This window comes from Chroicocephalus ridibundus, chromosome 6, assembly GCF_963924245.1.
Source record: "Chroicocephalus ridibundus chromosome 6, bChrRid1.1, whole genome shotgun sequence".
In the NCBI taxonomy this organism is placed as follows: Eukaryota; Metazoa; Chordata; class Aves; order Charadriiformes; family Laridae; genus Chroicocephalus; species Chroicocephalus ridibundus.
Genome location: NC_086289.1, coordinates 28476528 through 28502738, shown reverse-complemented (window position 1 = coordinate 28502738; position 26211 = coordinate 28476528). Strand labels below are relative to the sequence as shown.

The window sequence follows — 26211 nt, the reverse complement described above, 5'->3', positions numbered from 1 at the left end:
TTCATATTATTCTATTCAGAAAAAAAATTCATGTGTTTTAAACTGAAAAACAAGTTTGATGTTAAGTGTTTCAGCAGGTTAAAAATATTGGGAACAGTAATTTGAAAATTTGCTTTAAGCTGCTTTTGTCATTGAAAAATCAAATCAGCATTTTCTGTAAGGGAAAAAAGTTGCGTTGAAAAATCTTAACAAGCTTTACTGAAACCAGGGCACCAATGGGAAAAAAATCATGAAAATTTAAATCAGAAAGATGAGAGATTAATATAATAATATTAAGGTTAACTATATTGTCTTTATCAGAGACAGGCCTCCCAACTTTAGTCTTTGCTTCAAATTGGACAGAATGGGGACTTGAATCTGCATCTTTGACATCCAAATTGGGTGTTACTACTCCTCCCTATCAGCAATTAGAGAAGCAGGGTGGGGGCAGTGGTGTAAACGTTTATAATTCTGACAAGAAATAGGATCGTGGACATAAATTAAACACAAACTTTAATGAAAATGGTAAAGTTTTAAGCCAAGGCATTGTCATTTTCTGAAAATTTTGTACTATTTTGGCAAAAGATCCCATCACAATTCTGAGAATTATTCCCATTTTCAGACAAAAGACTAAGTAACCTGATGGCATCTTTTGTCTGTTCAGTTCCAACTCGTATATTTTGAGTCATTGAATAGAGGAAAACAGTTTAGATGGAAAAACTAAAGTTATAGATTCATTCTTCTGCAGTCTGCCACTCTTGTTATCTCATGCCAGTCTGATCACTGGAAAACTTCCCCAAATCATTCCTATTTTTCTGAATCCTCCAATCAAAGGCCACTTGGCACATAGTGGGCTCAAGAATAATGATGGCTGGGTAACAGCATCCTATGTTAACAGCACACTATATATTAAAACATGTCAACTGGAAAGAAAATTTTCTGCTTATTGTTAAAAGGTGTCTGAACAGACCTCACCAGAAACCACCTCAAGACACGGACTTTATTGGAAGGCACAGGTTTTGACTCCTAATTACGTGGCCCTAAATTCTAAACACAAACTCAGACTAAAGTCTGCTCAAGTATTGGCCAATACTTCATCACTTAATACATGATTTCACATTCCTATAGAAACATGGCATTGAGTATCAGTGATATGCATGAACTGCAATGAATTAAAGACAGAATATGCTACACGCTTCAGTCTCATAAAGTATTATTGTGCTGTTACAGCTATCTAGCCAGTAAGAAGTGTGTTTTGACAGAAGGTAAACACAGCGATATGTACTTTCCTCCAAAGGACTACCAGCCATTAGTTGAAATGGAGTTTTGCATATCAAAATCTGTAGAAAATCCAGATTTACTACAGATTTTATTCCAGAACTACAATTGATTATGATTTGGGTATATCAAAACCTCATCATGCCAGCTGTTGGAGGGTTCAGTCGTACCTCTTCAGAGGTGTGTGCTGATATTTAGTTAATATCTTAATGGTTTTATAAATCATAATTAGATTTCCCAAATAAAAGGTACCAGATTAAATCTGTAATTTTTTTATTTAATTTAACCTCTATTTAATTTAATCTGTAACCCTTTAGGTATGCAAAAAGCATCACTGAAAGATAGAAGAATACTTTAAAATAAATTTATATATTAAAAAACATTTTCTTCATCTATTTTCTCAAAAAAATGGAGAATGCCTAACTATGTCATCAAATTAAGCTGTCTTCCACACAGGTGTATTTTTTTCTCATCATCAGTATCACATATGTTGTAACGCTCGAGCTACCAGCACATAACACTCTTATCAGGTGCAAGCTCCTCCATGAAGACAGGAAATCATCTTTTCCTTGGTACAACAATGTCACCTGTTATATCAGATTTTTCTCGTACCTTTCCTACAAATAAATCAGGCTGTGATTTACATGTATAACATAATTCTGTAAGTGGGCATGCAATCCCATTGGAAATACTCAGTAGAGAAAGAGTGAAATAAAACAGAGAATTTAAAGCATGTTTTGTTGAGACCATAAAAAAAAAGTAGCAAACATACTACTTATATTTCGTGTGTATTCAGCAAATACTGATTTAACTAGCAGCACAAGGAAAAACCTTCTTTTTTTAGTTGTCAAGTATCTATGACTTCTATTAAAAGTTTTTGGGGAATTTCACTAGCTATTATTTTTTAAATGCTCATGAATCTGTGACAGAACGACAAAAAGAGAGAAAGCGAGTGGAAAGCTGCAAAGAACCATCACACCACGTCTGAACTGGGGGTACGATCCTGAGATTTGGTAGGAAGGTTTTTAGGCTGAATAATAGATAAGCGGGATTTGGAGCTGGGGGCGGAGTGGGGGGAGACAGTTACAATTGATTTGATTTCTAGTATTGTGTAGGTTATCTATGCATTAATTGTGTAGATTTATCTTTTCTTTTTTTTATTTTATTTATTTTTTATTTTAGCTGAGGTGGTAACAAAAAAACCCCAGATTGTTACCAAATTAATTATGTTACAATCTAAGTTGGAAAACATCTCACCCTGTAGAGATCAATCTCAGGTTTGAAAAATGACTTTCACCAAGTACTTTTCTAAATGACTCCACCCCTACAACCTAGTCACATTGACGTGCCAGATAGTATTAAGAAATTAATCTCTGGGTGTTAACCTCTTAAATGGGGAAAAAAAAAATAATCCAGCAGATAGAGGAGAATTGGTAGTTTTTTGATTGCATACATGCAACTTCAGTACTAACAACTTGTTTCCATCTGCCAGCACAGAGTGCAGAACGTAGCTGAAATAACAAGCAAAAACCCACCAAGCTTCTCATCCAGATGAGTCCACTATTATAATGATAACACAAACAGAACAAAATCTGGAGATACTGTGAAGGCAGCTATTTTGTGATATTGTGAAGATACTGTGAGGAAGTCTAGGTTTACCAGTTTCTATTCATTTAGTGGAGAAACTGCTTCAGCAATTTGATGCAGGGGGAGTCCGTTCTAAGACTGAAGCCAGCCAGTGTACATTTATAAAAAGATAGAAGAAAAAAAAGTTAAGAGCAAATTAATTTAAAAAATAAGTCTAAAACAAATTCTAAACTTCCAGTGTGCACAGATGAATACTGAGAAGATTAAATAAATATATAAATAAAATCAGTGAGACATTTCAATAATGTTCCTAAATCGTTTGTCTTTGACCAGCTGTTTCTCTGTGTTTCACAATCCCATGATTTATAATTCACATTCAAAGAGCATTTTATGAGAAGTGATTTGGGGGTTTCCTACATAGTTGTCAGTGAAAAGAGACGCTGAGTAAATTAGGCAATCTGCTGGTTGAAACCAATCATGAACACAGATTACATAAAATGTCAGTCACTGAAAGCAGCTATTGAGACCCCCACGTGATTGAGGTTGATTAAACAGAAACGTTTTCGGTACAGTCAATGGGAGTTTTGAACATTCAGCAACTCAAAGGGTCAAGCCTCAGCTTTGCTGAGACCAGCTTTTCCCTGTACATCACATTAACAGAGAAACAGCACTGCAATCGGTACAAACACTACAGACAGAAAGAAAAGGACATAACTAAGATTAATCAACACATTGTGTTCATCTATAAGTTTTCATCAGTAATCTGCACTTATTTGTTTTATTCTTATTTTTTTAAGAACTGAAGGCTACAGTCAAATCTGACCCTATGCCCAAGATCCTTAGATACGTCTATCTTCAGTACAGTCTGCAGGAAGTGATAAGAAGGACCTTGCTCCTCTCTGTTCACATTCCTAGGATATCGCTACTTGTTTTGTGGAAATTAGCTCCTGATTAGATGGTTCGAGAAACAATTCCCAGTGAATGCGACTGTGCTAGCTATCAGATGATATTTCTGCTCCCATTAGTATGGCTTAACTTTTCCTCCAGATCGTTATAGGTAAAAAAATCATCAATATGACAGTCTAATAAAATTGCAACAAATCAACCCAATCATCTGTTTCTAAATAGTGAGGTAACATTTCCCTTTTTCTGCAAAGCCTTTTCCTATTCCTTCTACTGTTGTTGGTAGGACTTAGATTAGAGCACAGACTGCACTAGCATTGCTGTTTTATCTTTTTTCAAACAAGATCATCAATCTTAGGACTTTGGTAAGCCTCATTTTTTTAAATTTTAATTACAATATAACTCTCTGTAGAGCTGAGCTGTAATTATACCAACATGTTTTGGAAGCATGAAGTTACATCCTGCATCTCTAACACATTTGGCATAGCACCATATGCTTGCAGGCCTTCTTCCTCTAACCATAGGATTAGTTTCTCAGGGAAGACAAAACTGGTCCTGTGTAAACTACATTAAGAGGTTCATAAATATCTCTTATCTAAGTATTGATTTGGTCAAAGGGCTTTTTATTTATCTCTATTTATTTTTTAAACAACTGCTATCAGCGGCAGAAGAGGAAAACCTCAGCATAATTTGTCCAAGGAATAGAGCTTTCAGACCTCTGGTTTCTTAAAAGGTAAAAGCTTGTTGGAACAGAAAGAACATCCTGACATCAATAAAATAGGAAACACTAATCCAATAATTCCCTGCTTTGAAATACTAAACCAAAAGAAAGAAAACCTCAAACCCAGCCCTCACATAAAGCCACCAATCTATAATGGTAACCGTAATCCAGCACTGCCTTCATTGGTTATCAGTTTTACACCATGTTCCTCTCCAGTAGTAAGAAGCTGAGTCTTGTTAATGCAGAGAAATTAACACTATAATTGATCAAACCGAGATCTGTTTCCTCCTAATCTATGAAACCAAGAACCTTCTCACTACTTTTATTTCTAGTCTTAACCCCATGCTTGCTTGAACCTCATTAAAAATAGCTGCCAATTTGTGCGTAGCATAGCATCTAGAAAAAGAAAACTGGTATTATCCAGAAATTGTGTGTGTGATTGCAAACAATACCATATGCTTGTGGGATCATTTTTCCTTTTAGAAGAGTCATCCTAAGTCAGAAACACTTTTATTGTTATTAAAGTCCTTCCTAAGGTTTAGAGTGTTTTTCTTGTCTTGTTGATAGAGCAAAGATTTCTTTGCAAAACCCAAGTCCTGCTGCCTTGTGGGTTGGTTTGTTTGTTTGGGGTTTTTTTGTTGTGTGGGTTTTGTTGTTGTTTTGTTTGGTTTGTTGGTTTATTTTTTTTCTTTAAGGCAAGATTTGTCTTTGCATGGTTTCTCTTTTGCATTTCTCCAAAAACCACTCTAAAAAGAATTTGCAACTGTTTACTGTGAGAAGCCCTGTCATCCATCGTTCTCCCTGATCCCAAGGTTTCCCCAGTTGCCCCCACACAATGACCTTCATGGGAGCATCATAAAGCTCATAGTTCTAGAAAATAAAGTGATAAAAATTGTAAAAATGTAATATCTTCCAAATTTGTTTTTCTGACAAATTTCTGCTTCCCACATCAGGGAAGCACTAACGCACTGGGGCTCCAGAGCATAGGGCTCAACTCTTAGTTCTGCCACTGCATTGATGGGTCACCTGGAACAAGCCATCCTTCTTTGTGCCTTTTAATAGAAAGGAACATGTATAACTGCATGGATTCCAAGAGCTCTGTGCATAAGCTAAATACTATTTCTCAGTTATTAAAATTACGATAATTTCCTGTATTTCTGTGACCAACATTTATCTATTAAAAATGATGGTATGCTGCAAAACATATGGTTTTGATTTCAGATACATGAGGTACATCATCAACATTTGACTAAAAAATATTACTCTATGGTTACAAAATAGCCTTACCCTAAAGAATTTTTTTTCAATAAGAGTTAAAATAACATTTTTTCTTTCTTGCTAGGAAACAATTATTATGTAGCCACAATCACAAGGACAGATGCTCTAAAGAAACATGAGTTAAAAAAAATGAGAATTTTTGTAGATCTGCATAAATACTTTTTCTTAAAGCATTAAAGGCTGAACATTTTGCAACACAAGTAAATATAATGAAAGGATATGGTTCAGTACTACGTTATAGTTATCTATGCTTTTTGATTATAAAAGGAACTTAACAGGAACATTTTCTTCCAGTACCACTGATTCCTACTTAAAAAAAATGAACGTTTTGATTAGTTTCTTTGTGATAGACCATATAACACAAACAACCACTAGCATGTCTACAAAGACTTGGATTAGGAGCATGGAGATGTTCAACACCGTCATTTATGAAAGATGAATTAGAACAGTTCTTAAAGTAGATCACATCATGCAAAAATTGGTAAACTACATAAAACTAGTAATCAGGAACTGATAAGTAACCTATGTGACTAATCAGAAAACACAAGAAAATAGTTATAGGGGATAAGAAGGTAAACTTTGTCAGTAAACTTTGAAACCTGTTCCATTCCCTTCTTTGTGCACAGTATATACAAAAAGGATGAAGTGAGGTAGTGTTAGTTATTCATCAATGTTTCATGTCCATGGGTAATTCATTTCATGACTCTCTTTAGTGGCAGCAAATTGCGCTACTGCTTGGTATTAACTGTCAGTTTTGGTTTCGAAATGGTTTCATTTACGGGTTAACTGTAAAATGAGTTTGCTTGCTCCTTATGTTCCTACAGCACATTCAGAAGTTAATTATAAGAAGAAACTAAAGCTAGTGAAACAATAATTCTGTGCTGTTGAACAGTGCTGTTGAACAAGGACAGGCCATTTGAGAAAAGCTGTTTTCCAGCAAACTATGATCCATTAACATAATAGGGACTGCAAAGCCAAGGCAGCATCTGTCACCACTGATAAATCATATATTTACATCAGGAGATAACTCAAGAATGATGAGGACAAACCACAGCAAGTTCCTCAACTAGGTTTAGAAAAGGTGTGAGATTTGTTAAATACTGCACATTCACATAATATTAGCTTTTAACATAAATTACACTAATACCAGACAACAATTTCCTCCAATAGTCCATCCACAAAATTAATTTCTCTATGTGCAGATTGTAATGATGAAAAATAGGCTGCTTCAGGATGAAAGTATAAACTGTGTATGTACTAAATGAAATATTCTAGAGATTCAAGAGTCTTTTGATCATAAGGATTTGTTTGGAATTCAAAAGACATGGACTAAATTCCAAGCTTTTCTCTGCCTCTTTTCCCAATGCTACCTTTAGAGAGAATATAAACCCTTTCTCTGCTTAGACTGTTGAATTTTTTAATAAGGCATTGTCCCTTTCTACTGTATTAAATCTTCTGAGTAGAGAAGAAAAATATTGAAATCAAGATAACTCTAGATAGCAACATAACGAATGCACATCCTCAACTTCTACCAGTCTTCAGGTATTTGCAGAGTATCTCACTTCTTAGACCAAAGCTGGAAAAAACTTTTCTAGTCAACAGAGTACAGACTGATACACCTCTAAACGTTCAAGTGGCACACACCTCGATTTTTTTTTTTTTTACAGTTCTTTTTGCTCCTCCTTTACCAGATACCGATATGCTGATAGGATGGTAATTCAAATGTTTTCCCACTTGGAATACACATTGCCACCTGAAGACAGCAATGAGGTATCTGATGGGTGGCAATAGCACAAAGATTCCCCACAAGGCTTTGTAGACCCTGAACTGGAAACACCATGTCAAGGGCTGAGTAGGTAATTCAGTCTCACTTCCTACTTAATTAACTATATATTGAAATACATGTACTTTTTTATATATATATATATAAAAATATATATATTGATATATATATAGATATATATAAATATATATCAATATATATATTTGCATTTGCACATATAAATATGTTTGCACGCATGCTTACCTACGAGAGCATAGTTTAGAAGGTTGTTCACCAAAATCAGATTAACATAATCGATAGTTATACCACATAGACAGACAAAAGAAAACTTCCTATGTTATATTGTATCCGAAAAAGACATTTAGCACTGCCTCTGAAACAAAATCAGGCACACGGAAGAATGTGATACCCGGCATGTTTTAAGAAATTAAGCTTCTAAAGGAAATTTACTGGCCTACTGCAATACTTTTATCTTAGTTCAAAACTAGAAAAAGTGTGGAGTGCAGTTCCTTTTTGGGTGTCTCCTACCTCAAGACCGATGACAAGAAGTGGGCCAAAAAAAGATACTGCCAGCAATTCTTTGACATGATACTTGCATAAAACGTTCACAGTGTCTTCTTTGCAAGATTAATGTGTCAGAAAACGACAAAGGTGATTAATTTGCTAACCTCTTCATGACTACAATTCAAGAGACTCAGCAATCCAGTTCAATCACCATATATACTTGGCTTTCAACAAATGCTTGCTGGTTCTTAAGGGATTAATTTACTATAACTGTGCCAATTACATGACATAAGCCATTTAGCTTTATTCTTATCAGCTACGTACAATGGGATATTCTTCATAGATAGATGATTCTGATGCTCTATGGGGGTTTACTTCATATGGTATCATTTATTGTTATCATAAGCAATGAGGTTTATTAAAAAATAAATCATTTCAGCCTTCCTTTTTAATATTGCTGGAGGAGAAAAGAGAGGGGAAAAACCCCCCAAAAACTGACAGCTCAGAATTTATAGCGAAATTAATTTATGGCATGAAGTTGCTGCCTCCACCAAAACCCGCCTTTTAAATCAGTGTATGTTACAATGGTGCACATTATCTGTTTTGAAAAAGCAACATAACCCAAACATCTTCTAGCTTTTATTCACTGCTCATTCTGACATGCAAGCACATGGTTTAGTAATAGGATTATATTTATATCAATCCTATTACATGATCGGATTACTGTTCCTGATCCCAGGAATGCTCTTCAGCCCTAACAGGGATTTTACATCCTGCACCTTTAAGGACCAGCAGTTTCTGCCTGTGAGCATCTTAGCTTTGAAAAATTTGCAGACAAAAGCAGATACTGAATAAGGCAGCAGAGATGTATATAGTTTGCACATACGCTTATTGTACTAGTTTCATGAGTTCTGCTAATGTAATTTACTATTTTTGTATTCTTGCTCTGTTCTTATTAGCCTAATTAAGGAAATTAAAAGCTACCTTTTATGTTTCAAGAAGAACCGACAGGGCACTCCAAAGACAAAGACTACAGTATCTTTTCCAACACTCTTCTATTGTGACAAAGAACAATTTATCCCTTCTTCCTATACTTCAGTCCCCATCTTACATATTTAGACTTTATATAGTCTCCACCTAAGATATCTTTTATCATATCAAAATATGGTCTGAGTCCTGTTATGTCATATAAACAGACATACGTATCTGATTCATTAAAGTATTGGTTTATGAAGTGCAGGTGGTAAGAAAGCTTTCACTATTTCAGACTATACACTTGAACAGATAGTAACATTCTCATTCATTAAATTTTAAAACCACAGTGCTATCAGGATTGTGTTGTCAAGATAGAACAGGTATAAAACATCTTAATGCTGTTTGGTCTGGCCCATCTGGAAGGCACCAATTTGCTATAAGCATCCTATTAATCTTGATGAAGACCTAATTTTTACAATGCTGCAGTACTATTCAGTCATGTTTTTTCCTTCTCTTGACAGGGGTTACGGAACAATTCAGCATGATTACCAGAATAGCTTTGCTTTTACAAATGACTAATTTATTGCTTTTATGGTTAAGAAAATATACCCTGATAGAAACAATAAGAAAGGATACAAGCTGATTACAAATCTTGGTGTTAGCCCATTCCGAGTTAGTACCGAAAACAGCTCCGAATTGAAGACAAGGAAAACTCTCATTTCGTATGATGCAAAGACTCACAAGTGATTACTAGCACTCATATTGACATCATGCCTATCCTTCCCTCCATGGCTCAGAGAGAAAGGTGGCATAAGTTCTTTTCTGTTAATTCCAAGTCAAGTTTTCCTTATTGCAGCAATGTTAGGGGGGAAAAAATAGAAGAAGAAAACAGTAAGAAATGCAGATGGTAAAAGTGAGTAACAAGTTTACCATCATAAATGTTGATATTGTTAACAATTAGTATTCATATACATAAATAGTGAAAGATTTCAAAGCTTATCACAGCACATTATGTGAAAAAATATTCTGCTGTTGTGGTACCCAAGACCCTTTCCTTGCAATTTTCATTAGGCTAAAACTTAGCCACTGAAAATGAACTAACATAGTCTGGCAGGCTAAGTCTCAGCCCTAACTTAAAGAGTTATCAACCACAATTATTCTCCTGTCTCAAAACACCAAAACCCCCGTATAATAATCTGTAACATATTCAATTGTATGCAAGCATTTCAACCTATAATACAAATTAAAACCTTTAATGTTTCAAAGGTATGTTCATCAAGCAATCTAAAAGACCTACGGCCTAATTGCTATCTTTAAACACCTGAAAGATAGTCTCATGGAGTTTATGCTTGAAGTTATGATGTATTTAGTCCTTGCTTAGGGGTTTCATGAGATTCTTCACTTAGTTATATCATAGAAAATTATAATACAAAAAAAAGTGTTACACAACTGCCTTTCAGGTATTAATTAAAAAATTTTTCTTTAATGTTAGTCACTTGCCATTCCTAGTTTTGCCTTTGTGTGGATGTAGAAAGAACTTAAACAAACAAACAAAAAGTGGATTTTCTTTTTTTTTGTTTTGGTGTGGTTGGGTGTTTTTTTGAAAGGAATATATATGTTCTGTACAAATTTGTTTTGCTATGTAACATAGAGAGAGAAATGGTTCACACATTAAAAGCGTGGGAGATTCACACAAGAGCGGCTTGATTGAAAGTCCCACTAACAAAAAGAAGAATAATCCACAAAGGGATCATTTGCTTGTGAAAATACTTAGCCTCTCCCAGCTGAGAAAAAAATGAGACCACATTTTCCCTGAGAGCAGTGTTCTGGCACTCTAGCTTATTGAACTATTTTAGCTTAACTTTTTCCATAAATATTTAAACACATAAAATTCAGAATCCAGAATCTTCTTTTAAATTCAGAAGCATTTGTTTAAAAATAATCACACTGCTGATCAGATGTGGGCAAAATTTGCAGTCACTGACAAGTTTGCCCATCTGATACTTAAAATATTTTGCTTAAAAAAAACAAAAAAAAATAGGTGGTGGGCTGAGAGATCTAAATGCCTGCAGAGCAGTCTCAGGTTATGTCAGCTTCCCATAGTCCCAAACTGTGAATTGGACATATGATGTACACTACAAGGTAGTAACTAGAGACTTTAACAGCATAGAATCAGGTCAACACGTTTTGGGGGGAAAAACTGCTTACAGTGCAGAACAGTGAGTAGCCATGATGACTTGCCAGATGTGATCCTGCTCACTGTAACACATTCCCCATATCAGCACTTACTATTAATCAAATGTTATAAGAAGCTGCCTGCAACAGCACTCTGCAAACATGATTAATTAGCCAGTACATTTTAAAGGGAACCAAGTCACTTTTTCAAAGCCTAGACTCCTAGATTAAAAAATTAAAAGTACAAATGTAGGACTGCAGCACATCAGCTGTTCAGCTGATTGCGTCTGTCTGAATGACAGAGGTACGTGTCAGGGAAATTAAATGTTCTTTCCCTTCGCATCTAGAAGTACTGTAGAGAAGCAGCACTATATGGTGATGAATTGTCTCTGAAGAGTCAACGAATGAGAATGCTTGGTCTTCTGTAAAGCATAGGCTCTTCAGCAAGAGGATAGAGCCAAAACTTGGTAACTAGTAGCAAATATCTGTAATTTAGACTGAGTCCTTAGCTAAATTGTTAACGGGAAAAAAGAAAAAACAAACAAATCTTAGACTGATATTAATGACAATACTGCCTCACTAAAGTCTGAATAAATACTGAACAAGCATTTGCCCTTAACATATTTCTGAATAGCTATACTCTACTGGAAAAAAATTATTAACAGCTTTATGTCCTTTATAAAATAAGTGACAGAAATACATGTTCTAAAAGCACTTCTTATTAACGAAGAAAAAAGAAGTCATGTCACATTCAGTTGACAATTAGCCATTCCAGTTCCAAAAGTTAATCACCTATCTAGCTACACAAAAAACAATAGTATTGCTACAAAACGACACTTTTTTTTCTGTGGAATTATATTATTTACTGTTATACACAATTATCATAGTAAATGCCAGCTATTTACTAAAATATCCATGAACGGTCAGACTTTTATTAAGTTAATCAATTAGAATTTGGAATAACATTTTAGTTAAAATAAGTTACTATAGTTGAAGTCTGAAAATATTCCATAAGTAATCAGAAAAAGGAAAATACATGATCTTACGTTACCAATCATACATATAAACCGAGCCACTAAAAGAGGCAAAGACATAGAAAGTTGAAATAAATAAGAAGTGGAAACATGGAAACAAAACAAAAAAAGGAAGGTATTCTAAGAGGAAAGGAAAGAGAAAAGAGCTTAAAGTAGAACAGAAGAGTCTTGGGAGGCTTTGATTTCTAGCAGATGATGACAGGTGTTGCCAAGGCAGGAGGAGGTACAACTCCTGGAGCTCCTTCATTCCAGTGCAGAGCAGAAATATTAAGGGCATGTGCCTTGTTCCTAAAGCGAGATTACCTTCGACACCTTTATCAGCCACTGCCTAATCCCTGACATAGCATTAGCACATGTCCTTACGAAGCATTTGACAAGCACAAGAGCCACACTCAAAGCCATGGCTCATAAGCCACAAGTCCTTCCCAAATTAGGATGTCAAACATATCCAGGGCTTGGTTAATGATCCGTTATTATTATTAATAAAACAGATGATAGAACTGTGGTAACCAGACTACTAACTTTGGTACACAGGTGTAATTCCTACCTCAGTCAAATACTCTCTGAGATGGGTCTCAGTTTCCCCTCCGCAAATAGCACATAATACTTTTTTCCTATTTTCTAATTTTTTTTATCATGTTCCATTCATCCATGTAATACGTCATCCCTTAAAGATTTTAACATGCATATACAAACATTTGGCCAACCCCACCAATCTAGAATGCAGTTAGGGTTTCCAGGACAAGTTTCTTAGGAGTCAGTATGAGGTTCAATCCCAACACCCCAGACACAAAGAAAACAGACAGGAGTAGAGACAAACACCAAACAGGTTATGCACTATGTCATTTTGATAATGCACTAAATAAATACAGACATGAGCAGCCACAGGTGGCAAAAAGGGAAGATACGGTAACAGGAACATACACATAAAATAATAATATTAAATGCCTTTTCTACCCAAGCGTGCAAGGGATGGTGTAGCATATACAACTGCAACAGCCTTGAATGAATTATATATTTTGAATGCTTGCATTCCTTTAACAAGCCCTGAATGAATGACATGGTCCCGATTGTGCTGAAGGCAAACACTTAATGGTTTTGAATACATTTTTAAAAAATGAGTAACTGAAGATTGCTTTGTAACAGAAGTGCCAACCTACATATATTAAGAGCTGTCAAAGATACCCAACAGGAAGCACCAGACAATCTCTGTGAGCACTATTTAAACCACCAATGATTGTGCTATAATCTTTGTATGTTCCTGATAAGAGCTGTTTCCAAACTGCTAGACATCAATTATAACTCACATTGACGTTACACAAAGTAACGCGCTTGCTATCACTGATAACAGCAACTTTATCTGCAAGCACAGAGCATATGGTATAAAATTACTTTGTAAGCTATGTAGCAGTCTACATAGTTCCTATTTACCTGCATGGAAATAACCAACAGCAACCAAAAGAACAGAAATCAATTAAAAATTATCCCCTTATGTTTTCAAATTAAAATTTTCACTTATTACTAAAATGCGGACATGCAGGAATGAAATATATGCCCCAAAATAAAAAAAAAGAAACAAACCCAAACACAAACAAACCAAAAACCCCCTGACCAAAACTAAAAACACAAACAAGGAGAGAGGGAGAGTTATAAATGCAGGCTATAGCTTAAATACATGTTAACTCACTGTTAGCCATCTAATCTTCATATCTCTTTCAGTACTAGCCCAGAGGATCCTTGAAGATCTATCTCTGTAATTATCACATTGAATTTTGGAAGTAGTGAACTATTCTGACACAACTTCATGCACTACCCTAATCACTGCTTCATACCCCTGTGTCTTTTGCCGATTATCATCCTATTTCTCATATTTATGTGGACATATTTTTATACTTCTCAGAGTCCAAAAGTGTTTTCACAAATTAGATGTGCAAAAGAACATATTGAGAGATAAGTGAAATGGCAGGGAAGATGCCTTTTCCTGCATCTAATACTGGCTTATTTCTCCAGGAGACGGAAAAAAAAAAAAATCAACAGCAAAACCCCTTAATAATCTTATTCAGATACCCATTTCTGCACGTAACAAAAACATTCATTTTGACAGCTGGCCACTACTCCAGAAAATGGAATCACACTCACAGTGCACAACTGCAAAGTTAGCAGCCTATCTACCCCTGGGCAATACATAACACCATAAGCAACCTCACTGACCTTGGTGGCAGTTGGTATCACACTGATTGCTCAAGGCATTTGAAAGAATCAAAACAATTAAGATTTGGAGCCAATTAGAACTCTGAATTTATTTTTTTCATGGCAATTCTGGCAATTCAGAACAACTTTTCAGGTCAAATGGAAGCCCATCAGGATTCTTGGACACCTTTGCTTATCACACAGTCAAAATCCATTTCCCCTCTGCTTTGTTTCAAAAAAAAAATAATAATTTTCAAACATTATTGCAACTTTATTACACTGCATGGTAGCAGTGCCTCATATGACATGTTAGAAAGGACACCAGTTACCATGGTGTGACATTGTATATATTTCATCTTTCTTTCATTTTCTATAAAAATTAATGATAATGGCTAGGTACAGATTGTATTTTCATGACTCAAGTGTTTTATTTTGTACCTGAATGAAAGAATTTGACACTGAAAAAGTGAAATCTATACTGACAAAAATATTGGTCCTGACTAGCCCCTGGTTAAAAAGCTAGTGCTATTACTATTTCGTTTTCACAGGCAGGAAAGAAACCAAAACCCCATCTTAAGAGAAACACAGCATTTTGGAAACGTTCTTTTTTGTCTGTTCATTTTCAATGGGTGTGGTGTTTTTATTTCCACTCCAGAGACCATCCAGCTTTGGGTTATCTCTAGTGTGAGCTCCGGGTCAGGACAAGAGTGCTCAGGACAAGACAAAGTTGCAGTGGCAGAGCCCCTTGGGGTGGCTTTCACAGAGACTGCTTTCCACGGGTTCTAGCAAGTGTGCTGCTTTCCTGTCCAAGCAGCCAAGGCAGTTAATATAGTTCCTTATCAATAATAAAAACAGTGTTGCAATAATACATGCAAACTAAATATTAATCAATCTGAACATAGTATCACCTATTCCGACACTGCCTGAAAAGAAAACTAAATTAATATACTTACATCCCATTTTCCATCCCATACGCCCCAGCTGGTTGCCAGGCAACCAAAAAAATATCATTGCGCATGTGAATTAGGAACAAACACACCAAAGAAATGTTTGCAAATACTGTATACTGCCCTCTCCCAAATGGTTCCTAGGACTTGCATGCCCTGAGCTAAGCTTGCTGCCTGGTGGTTCTGGGGCAGGCGACACCTGTACTGGTGTGCAATAGCCTATAGGCGTGAGTCCCCAACAAGTTCTCCTGCAGATGTTTTAGAAGTAGCTAAAGTGGGCAGGTAGCCTCTTCCAGTGCTGAACCACCCATCCAGGGAGGAAACACATCTCTCTGTTAGAACCTTCCAGGAAGGGGACAGCATGGCCCCACACTGGAGTTGAACCAGAGGTTTAAAGTTGAAAGCCCTGGTGTCTTAGTCCTCGTCTCCCTAGACATTGATGTTCCTCAAATTGATATAATGCTGTCATTACATATTCATTTACAGCCTGTGAATTAAAAAGGCTGTCTAAAAAAAATTCTCTCCGTTGACTACGGCAATACTGCTAGAAACTGGCAGTATTTGTTATGATTGAAATATTATTAAGAATATCAGTGAAACTGCCTTCATTTCCAGTTGGACTGAATACAGTTTGATTGATTTTCATCTCTTCTTCACCTTTCCCTACAAATATACTGAGTATGAAGATGAATTTTGATGATATAGATGTCAAACGCACATTTTAGTAAGTAATGTGAAAATGGATTTGCATCTTGAAACAGGCCAAGCAAAATCAGTCTTTCACAGAACATGTTTTTTAAGCACAGGAAAGCAAAAGCCTGTGGGTTTAATCTGTGAAATTATGCACACTTGAACATGCACCTCACATAGTAAAATAACTCTGCAGAGCAGCAATTTTGATTTGAAAACGTTCATCCACTGTTCTTAACACTTAGCTGAAAAAGGTAGAGGAATAATATACTTAGCACTCCATGCACAGCGCTTCAAGGAGAGCACTTTTTTGGCTCCTGAGCAAGACAGACACAGAAAAAAAGAAATAAAGTACTATATGGAATTCTTTGCATTGATCTTCAATCACATTCATTTTGTCTGTGTGTGACTCCATTCAGTGGGGTATCAGCATGCCATTTTCATGTATGCATTCCCTGAGAGCTACAGAATTATGACAGTCGCATTCTAAATCATCCATAAACAGCACAGGGAGCTCACGCAGCCTGTGAGGAATTATGTTCCTATCGTTCAAACCCTAGACTAGCAGATCTCTACAGATACCTCCAAACAAAACTGAACTCTACCAAGATCTGACCAATCATCCATACTATACTCTCATCCACTATAAAAAAAGAAAAAAAGCTACTGTTGTTTTTTTTAATCATTACAATATTTAAACCTCCTATGTATTAAATACATATAGGTCCCATCCTATCTGTAGTGTTTTTTGGTTTTTGTTTTTCCCCTAAAAGAAAACATGGCACTATAGCAAAATAAATTGCAGTTTTTCTCAGGTGGCTAGAATCATACCATGACTGCAGAAGATTATGTGCAAAGATAATTAGTTCCCACAGACAAAAACATTTGCACGAATTCTTTAAAACATTGTGTGGCAAGCACTTAACACCTATTAGATGCACATCAGTTCTACCAGAAAAACTAATCCCTACACAATCGCTTTGTTTAATCACTAATTAGCCTGACAAAAGATTCAGTTGCCCCCAGCCTTGCTACTCTGTATTCCAGTGATTTGTCATACCAGAAGCTCAGATCCAACATACACTTTACATATTAATGTCTTTACCTGACACTTACAGCAGCTACATGGAAGACGTCTTTTTTCCCCAGGGACAGTAGGTTTCTTAACATCATTGCTTGCTGATTCCTCTATTTTCATAGACTTTCCATTGGGACTATGAAACACGTTTGGCATTACCACCAGCCCCAAATCCATTTCAAGGGGATGGTCTAACAATGGCTCTGAGATCAACACCACCTTTGTCCTCAGACGAATCTGAGGACATTGCTCCCTCAAGCCCACCAGGCTTCCGTCCAGCCAGCTTCCAACACAGGCAGCAGCTTCTGGTTCCAGACTTTACTAGATGACTGAAATATGATGGCCTGAGTGTATTGTATGTACATGAGTTGTAAATACTTGTTCCTTTCCTACTCATTTCTCAAATAATTTTCACTAAGAAACGCTTCCTCCCACAATTGTAACAACTTTCAGCATGCACCACAAATAGCCTAGGCTGGTTTTTGATCCTCCCCTCTGGAGCAAGCCTGCAGTCAGTTCTCACCCTCCTCGGCTACTGCTGAAACAAGAATACCCTCCTCAATCCTGTTATCAGTCTACTCTACTGCCAACACCACCTTTAGTGTTTTAAAGGTAATCTACACAAGAGAAAAGCAATTTCTCATGCACACTGACTGACATTCATCTCTTGCCTCACAGGCGAGAAAATCATCACGGCCAGATAAAATAGTAGACCAGATAAAATAAAGCACATCAGGTGAAGGATGAACTGTATGCCAAAATGTTGAGAGAGACAGAGATGTTTTTCTCCCTAAGACATCTGCAAGAGACACCTAGTATCAACTGAATTATAAACTTCCTAGGCTAGGACATACTATGGAAATAAACGTATATAACATAATGCCCTCAATATACCAGAATTGGCTGTGTCTCCTAAACAAGCCTAGAAAAAGCCTTGTTTACATTTTTTTTACTACCACAGAGGGCTAGAACTCTGAAAGGAATAATCAGAAGCGACAGCTCTGCTCCAGAGGCTGCTTTGTAGATTAATTTGCACTTAGTAGTTACCTAATAAATGAGGTGTGCCAGTTGGTAACATGGAACAAGGAAAGGGATTAAGCATAAGAAATAACTTTCAGAATGGCACCGTGCGTTTCAGGATTGTGTTGTTTGCTCTGACAGAAAAGATCTTCACTCAGAAGTATAGAGGCACGCTTCAGTACATCTTGACAATACCTTTTGTTTCTGTTCTTCGAGGAATTTGCTGCCAAATTTGTAATTAAAAAGTTATTCTTTTACTTAACAAGAAATAACTATTTCCCCCCACATAATAAAGCAGTTTGGGGATAATAGGACAAGCAGAGTATCCTCTTCGTTGAGGAATGGCAATCCATACCCAGTACTGACCGTGTAGTACAGACAGGTTGCCAAATGTGTTTGGGGATTCTCAAGAGCACAGTCCACCAATGTGCAATGAATCATTTGAGAGCTAGTGAGATTAGGAGCAAGGTTATCAGTGGGCACTTCTCCTTGGCAAGCATAAGACAGCCCCTCTTTCAAACAGCAAGCAGTGGGTGGGGAAATAGTTTATGAGTCCAGGAAAACCACTATGTGCTACAAATCCTCTTAAAAATGAAAGCAAATGTCTGCTTGAATAAGTCTACCTTGAAAGTAGTGAAGCAGAACTAACCTAAGAGTTTATAATGCCTTTTAAGACCTACAGAGCAATAACATTTTAAATCCTACTAATCTCGTATTTATAGTATAAATAGCTACCACATCCCTGTTCATGCACAGGCATGATTCATTTTACTTCTTGCACTCCCCCTTCCTTTTTCCTCTCCCTACAGGCATCTACTTTATTTCTGAGTGTAACTGTAAAAGGGTGAGAAAAAAAGCCTGGGAAACTTAAGAACTAAAATACTAGTTATGTAACCGAAAAATCAAACGAAAGGTGGAAAAATCCCAGAATAAGAATAAAACTGCAGGCTGTGACCTAGGTTATAATTCAATGCCGCAATAGCATTGCAAATACCTGAGGACTATAAAACTGTAGTACAATATTTGCAGTATTGGTAAGAGCTGCTTCCAATATATATGATCTACTGAATTACTTAAAGCATCGGTTCTGCAAAGCACTTAAGCATGTAATTAACATTAAGTGTCTGCTTAAATCGCACTGATTTTAAAGCAGTTTAGACACACATAAGTACTTGCAGAATTGGAGGTGTCAGAGCCAGACCATCAGCTGCCTGCACTGTTTCCAGTGAGCTGCTACATACTTCAGATGAAGATCTGCATTTAACTCTTCAGCATTGGTCCGCTGCATCAAGGAAAGGTTCTATTAACCTTTTCTTGCACTAAAGGCAACCCAGATCCTTAAAAAGAAAAAATCAAAGAACGCGATTTTGCATGCAGTATGAGAAAGCCCAGATAGAGCGTTCAAGGTCTTCTGCAGCAAAGCAACTTGAAATTACATCATTGTAGTAGCACTTTTTTTACTGATTTCTATTACACACAAAATACTGTGTGCACCTTTAAGCACCAGTATACAGCACTTACTACTGGTCTCAGCTGATCCGTTATTTCTCTAGTTTAGCTGCTAAAAGTTAATGATGTTCAGCATTTTTAATTTCTCTTTCCTCCCATGGGATGCAGAACAAGAACAAGACACATTCAAATACTAACCATGTATATACATGGCTGATTCAATTTGTCTAACTGTAACATTATATTAAAAGAATTGCAAAAGTTAATAAAAAAAAGTTAAATATTTTGTCAAAAATATACCCTTTGGATGGAAAAATGTTGAAAATTTTCAGTCATGTCATTCTAAAATTGTGTGGTATATCATGAAAGGATGTGGGAGCATTTACAGGAAAGGTCATATATTTTTCCCATTCTAGAGAAAGAAAAACATAGCAACTGTGCAACCTTTCTAAGGTCATACTGTAACACAAGTAGCACAGCAGAGATGTCCTGAATAGAAGGAAAATCAGGAAAATCCTGAATCCCCCTACATTACAATCCCTTCCAAACTAGACATAAATGGGCATTTGCCTTTATCTCATATATATGAAGTACACCCATTTTAGACTGCTATCATTCTTTTCCAGAATATAGATTCCATCACACACAGTTAAAGTGTTATTCACATTTTGAGCCATATCTTTTGAGCTCTTTGCCTATGTAACATTTGTTCAGTACATTGATTTCTTTCCTGCAGATTTTAGCTGTATCTTTTCCTACTTTTCAATAGGTAGATAAGCTTTAAACATGTAAGTTTAAACACCACATAAGTGATCAGTTGGATTATCCTTGGGAGCAAACTGCTTGTGAAGGTGAGTGTTTCATCACACTCTGACCCAGTATATTAAATAAATTAAAAGACTTAGATAAATATGTCTGTAACATGTCATATCTATAAGCAAAATGAAAACTGAATAAACAAAATTTTCTTCATATCGTAGATGGTCTTTTAAATGCTGTATGTAACTTATAGCAGAAAATATTTCAAAAGAAAATATAAGATTTACCAGAAAGTTACAGGTCTGTTGCTCAAAATGTAACAAGATTCATTCCAGCTGCAATCTCATCAGCTATGTCTTTGACTGAAACAGGACTCCATATAGGAGAGTAACTATATTTACATTAAGATTTTTTAGACTACAAAGCACTGTGAATCAAATGGCAGAACAGACTGTCAGCTATGTCACAGAGGAATACAACTGCTAAAAAAATACATATACATACACATGTATGTGTGTTGCAAAAACAATAATAATAAATAATGACCAGTAATTTTATGTATGTTTACATATTCATGTAAATTCTATAACATTAATTAAAATGAGACACACTTGGTTCAGTGCAAACGAGGAGACAATTCAACACGTTTCCTAGGTGTGGGTGTTCCACTCCCTTAGACTTCAAATTTTTCTACATGTTTCTCTGTGCTGTATGTAAAATGAAGCTTTTGCAAAAATGCATTACAAGGTCAGCAGGGTGCCTGTGCAGGTACACCCACCTTTTACAATGACATTCACCACGTCTAAACTCAGATGCTATTTAATTCTAAATCTGGCTGTAGGTGTAGGTCACTTCTCTTTAAATCTAAACCTGACTTAACTGTCCCTATTCCTAAGACAGCCTGACTACAGATATTGTGTCAAATTTTAAAATTCTTTAATATCTTCCTGTTTTAGCTAGTATGAATCCCATAAAATTAATTTAAAGCCTAAAGCAGCTTTTCATTGTTCAGGATGCTTTATGTATAACACTCTGAATGCCTTTTGGTAATTAAATATTTGGTCTCATGCTTCTTCTCTCACCCCTCAATTGTGTAAATGCAGGAAAACATATGTCCAGGCATAATTAAGGCCTGACCAACAGATTAAGAAACATAAGTAACAAAGGCTTTATTCTAACACGTTGAAAATTACTAAAATTACCAAAGGTCAAAAACTTAATTTTGCCCTCATTTTATTTGGGGACTGTCAAAAAGGTTTCATTGCTGTTGTTTAACATTTTAATATCCGTATTACCACTATTTGGAATACCTTGGTACAGACTACATCTGTAGCACAGATAATATACACACTGCTATTCAATACAGAGAAAGAAAGGAAATTACAGACTGGAAAATGCAAATTACAATATGCATTTTTTCCATACATAGCTAATATAAATTTATATAATGTAAATGTATTGTATTTGTGTATATATATAATGTAGGCATATAATTAACTGGATTTCTACTAGTGTTACAACCAAAGAGAGTTATTACAAGAGATATAGAACAAGGAACAAATAATACCTTTGCAAATTTGGTAGGGAAATCACTCCATGCACAGAACTGAAGGGATGAGAAAGAACTAGAATACACACTGGGGACAGATTTTTCAAGTCTCTTATACCAAGACAAACCATACCTGAAATAAACCTCGAAAAGCTGACAATCTTGCCAAATGTCTGTTCCTAGGCATCCCATTAACTTTCAAGACACGCTGTCAGTACAATTGCTGCAAAGCATTATCAGTGAAAGTTTCAATACCAAGCTAAGGTTCTGGGTTAAGTGGCTGTTAAAGGGAAGTTATTAATAGAGCATTCATTTTGTTGCTATTGCTGCCATATCAATTACATCACCTGAGTATCACAAAAAGCAGGGCAAGCCAAGATATTCTAACCCAAACCAAGTCCAGAATCTGCCCTTACTTCTACTGCTTCAGGGAGATAATGGTGAATACTGAGCTTTCCCAGCTGTGCCATACATTTGAAACATCTCTGCAGAGAGGAACAATTTACATCCAAAAAAGCAAAAATGCACTGCCTTTAATACCTGGTTTCCCACATGGCATTAGTGTTGTCAGCACTACTGCAGCATGAAAAACAGGGAAAGGCTTCCTTACTCCTGAAGAACCAACTGCATAGTTAATCCGTAAAGCAATGAAAGCCCCCAGCCAGACAGGGGAATTGCTCTGGCCTGGAAGTGCTTGAAGGACAAGGACAATCTCCCCTTGCAAGCCCCAGGAAGAGGAGAAAGAGATGCAGTAGGAAGGTGCTGGGAGAGTTTGGACAGCTCTAGTTTAAGGCAGTCAGAGGAGATGGCGATTTTCCAACAGAGGCCGCTGCAGCCTGCGGTACAGCCCAGAAAAGTGGAGGTGGACAGGCGAAAAATGTGGATGTCCATTTGGTAGTCACCATAGCATGTTCCCGGAGGTATTCGACCTGGGTTTTCTGAAGCAACAGCGCCTCTCTAGTGAGGCACTCCAAGATGAAATTAAGGGTTTATTAAGCTCTGCAGAAGGCTGCCTCAATGCAGCTATCCTCTGCATGACAACCTGTCTTTGTCTTCTGACATCCTCATATGGCAACATTGTACAAACATATCCTGTATGCTACATTTATCCTTTTTTCTTTTAGATATATTTACTCCATAACTTCCCAGGCAATATGGATTTTTACTGATGCGTGAAGTTCTTATATTTTAATTATCAGACAGAAAGGTCATTTTAAATCCTACTGTATTAGTAGTCATTCCCAGGTGTGTAATACTGATTAAATGTGAACACTCAGAAACATTTTTGATGACTGCTACAAAAAGGAAATCCAATGCAAATGCAGCTAATGTGTATGCATTGACAGTATTATGCACAGCACTAATACAAAAAGAAACAATTTTGTAAAATGCAAATGAATGAAGAGTGCATTCACATATATTCACTCTCTTCAGTCATATTCAAACTCATTTTGTCACAGAAAGGGGCACAACATCCTCATTTGGTCATAGCTATAACCGTATTTTCTGATGCAATGCTTGTGGAGAGCAGAGTTCTACTCTTTTCAGCATAACAGAAACACATGCTGGGCTGATACTGACTTGAAGTCAGGTAATTCCCAATGGAAATGCAATAAAACTAGATTTTAACTGAAAGTGCAGGAAAGGGCTTCTACTTAAGAGCCTTCATAATCAGTGAAGACATTTCCTAAACACAATGAGTGGAAATCCTTGCTTCCCTTTCTCCCCAGTATCTCGGCACAGATGTGGTTGCTCCAGAGAACAACCACAACCAAGGCACCATTTCCTGCCCCACGTGTTCCTTCCTCCTAATGACAATGACTAATTTATCAGCAAGCCAGGTTATTGGCAGAGCATGCAGAAAACTCACTTGCTCTAGCAGAGGGGGAAAATATATCACAATCTGGTACTGTACTGCTGCTGCGGTAAAGAACCTCAGCCCAGCTGCAGCCAAACTTCCAGAGGGCTCTTCTTGGTAACGCTCCATTGCTACCACAGGGGCTCTGAGAAAAATGCCTCTGTGGATGCCTCTTTGCATATTTTACAGCAAACAGCATTGATTCAGGGGAAAGGTAGTATGGACATGCTCGGTTCTGGGTTCCCCTCCTACTGTTTCTACCACGCAAAGGAATTATTTTAGAGCAGAATATTGCAGGTTATCTTACAGCACTGATTTGGGGCTTGGGACTGAGGGGATGTCTTTTAATTAACATGAAGTATTTTGTCAAACACACTCATTTTCAAGCAATATGTGAAATGAGATTAAGTGCACTCCACATAAAAATTTTTCGTGAGCTTTGACTTGTTTCATTCCAGAATTTATATCAAATTAAAACTACATTGAATGGTAACAGTGATAGTGAACAGTAATGGTGAGACTCAAGTGAGTCAAAACGACACACTCAAAATGATAAAACTGCACCTTAAATGGTCTTACCATATAATTTCAACATCTAGCCCAAGTGTATAAAAACACTGTTAAATCCGGCCTTTGCACTTGGAACTACCACTGGATAAATTAATACCACTTGGTAAATGAGACGTGGACACTGTATTTTGAACCTTATTTATCTGTCAGCACCTGTAAACTCTAAGATGTTGACTCTGGAATCATCGGTGATGATGGAACATTTATCATTAACCTGAATGCATAGAATTCATAGGGAGAAATATCCGTAACTTTGAGACTCCCACTCTTGCCTTGTAGGACAAAACTAGAAATGAAATCAGAGAAACAGTGGAATAACTGGGAAATAAGCATTCCATTTTGTTAAGTCTTTGACACGAATACAGAATATGCAATATAAATGCTTTTACATATGTCTGTTTCATGAAAGCATACATATTAAGGTTGCTTTTTAAATTACTCATTAATGGTTCATTAATAGTTTGACTAACGGAGAGCCAAATCACACACAGGAGGATTTCACTTACTTGCCTCATAGTGGCCTTTTTTTACCTACTCACAAGAGAATATATGATACCTGGGACTTGCAATCTTGTAAGACTGGGGTTGGTCTACATCAACTAGTTCAACTAAAAAATTATACCTGTTTCAGAGGAGTTGCTTAGAGTTGGATTGGGTAGCAAAATGCGAATAGCATGGAGGCCAAGACTTGAAGCAGCGTGTCTGAAGGCAGACCAACTATTCTGTAGCTTTTGTTATTCAAATTATTAAAGACAAACATTGAAAGTCTAAATGAGATAGGCCCTATACTTTAAACAATTTATCAATACATTTTGAAAGCTTAAGAGATTGTACTATTATCTAGGTCATTTTGGTAGAAATACTTAAGAAACACCCATTTATTTTTTTTCTGATTAAGATTAAAAAGGCAAGGTCTTCAGGAAATGACGTTATAGGCTGACTGTTTTCAGCACAATGACTCTGTCAATGTTTCCAAGGGGTTAAGTTTGAAAATGCGCGATTATGAAACTAAATGTATGCCTGCACATGAAAACATTAATTATGATTTCTCAAATGACTACAGAAAAAGCCACACATCTTTTAAAGAACCATATGTTTCTGCTTTTAAAATGAAAACAAATTAAAATATCCACAGGAGCTTTTATAGTGATTAAAAACTGCCAACCAACTGAGCTAAGTAAGTTAATTAGCACCAAAGAAGCCTCAAGTGATCTGCAGTTTTAGGCACTATTCCTTTGTCTTAAATTTAGATGACTAAGGTTACTTTATATACGTACAAACTTTATGTAGCACAGTACAAAAGACAAAGAGCAATGTTGGAATGATTTTCACTTAATATCTTTTCTACCATATTTCCTATGCTTCCTTAGTTACAGCACAAAGCTCACATCAGATAATAGCAGCCACTTCATAATCATCGCTTTACCCATGGAAGAGGAAACTTACTTTTTATAAGTTCAAAGAAAATATCTGATTGAGATAAATACCCAGCCACAGAAAAATTTGAAATTAATACAAAAATGCCTTTTTTTGGTGCTTTTTGGGCCTCAAACTGTTTGAAGCTCTTTGTACCATTTTAAAACTATCCTCTAAAATAGTTGGTATTACAGCTTTTACTCAAAAAACCAGCAAGCTATACTGAAAATAAATCCCTGATATGTGTTAATTGCACTCTAACAGTGACCAAGAGCATACATACAACATACATTGCACCCCATCGTAATATCACGAACAAGGACAATAATTTTTATTTTACTACTGCAAATAGGTCTGCAAAAATACTGAAAACAATTTTCTATGAATACTAGTTGAAATTTTAAATTAATCTGCCATTGTATGCACAAGCATCTGTGTTTATTTTCTCGGAATAGTCTATTTACTGGC

General features: G+C 36.3%; 1 protein-coding gene across 4 annotated transcripts in view; it reads left to right on the top strand.

The window, feature by feature from the left end:
• RASGEF1A (RasGEF domain family member 1A) overlaps window positions 1–26211 on the top strand; it is a 171513-nt gene that overhangs the window by 39907 nt on the left and 105395 nt on the right. The window contains exon 2 of one of the 4 annotated variants that reach the window (XM_063338871.1): window positions 7414–7602. The exons of the other annotated variants lie outside the window; for them this stretch is intronic. The gene's annotated coding sequence lies outside the window, so the exon portion shown is untranslated. The remainder of the gene's footprint in view (window positions 1–7413; window positions 7603–26211) is intronic. 4 annotated transcript variants of the gene reach the window in all.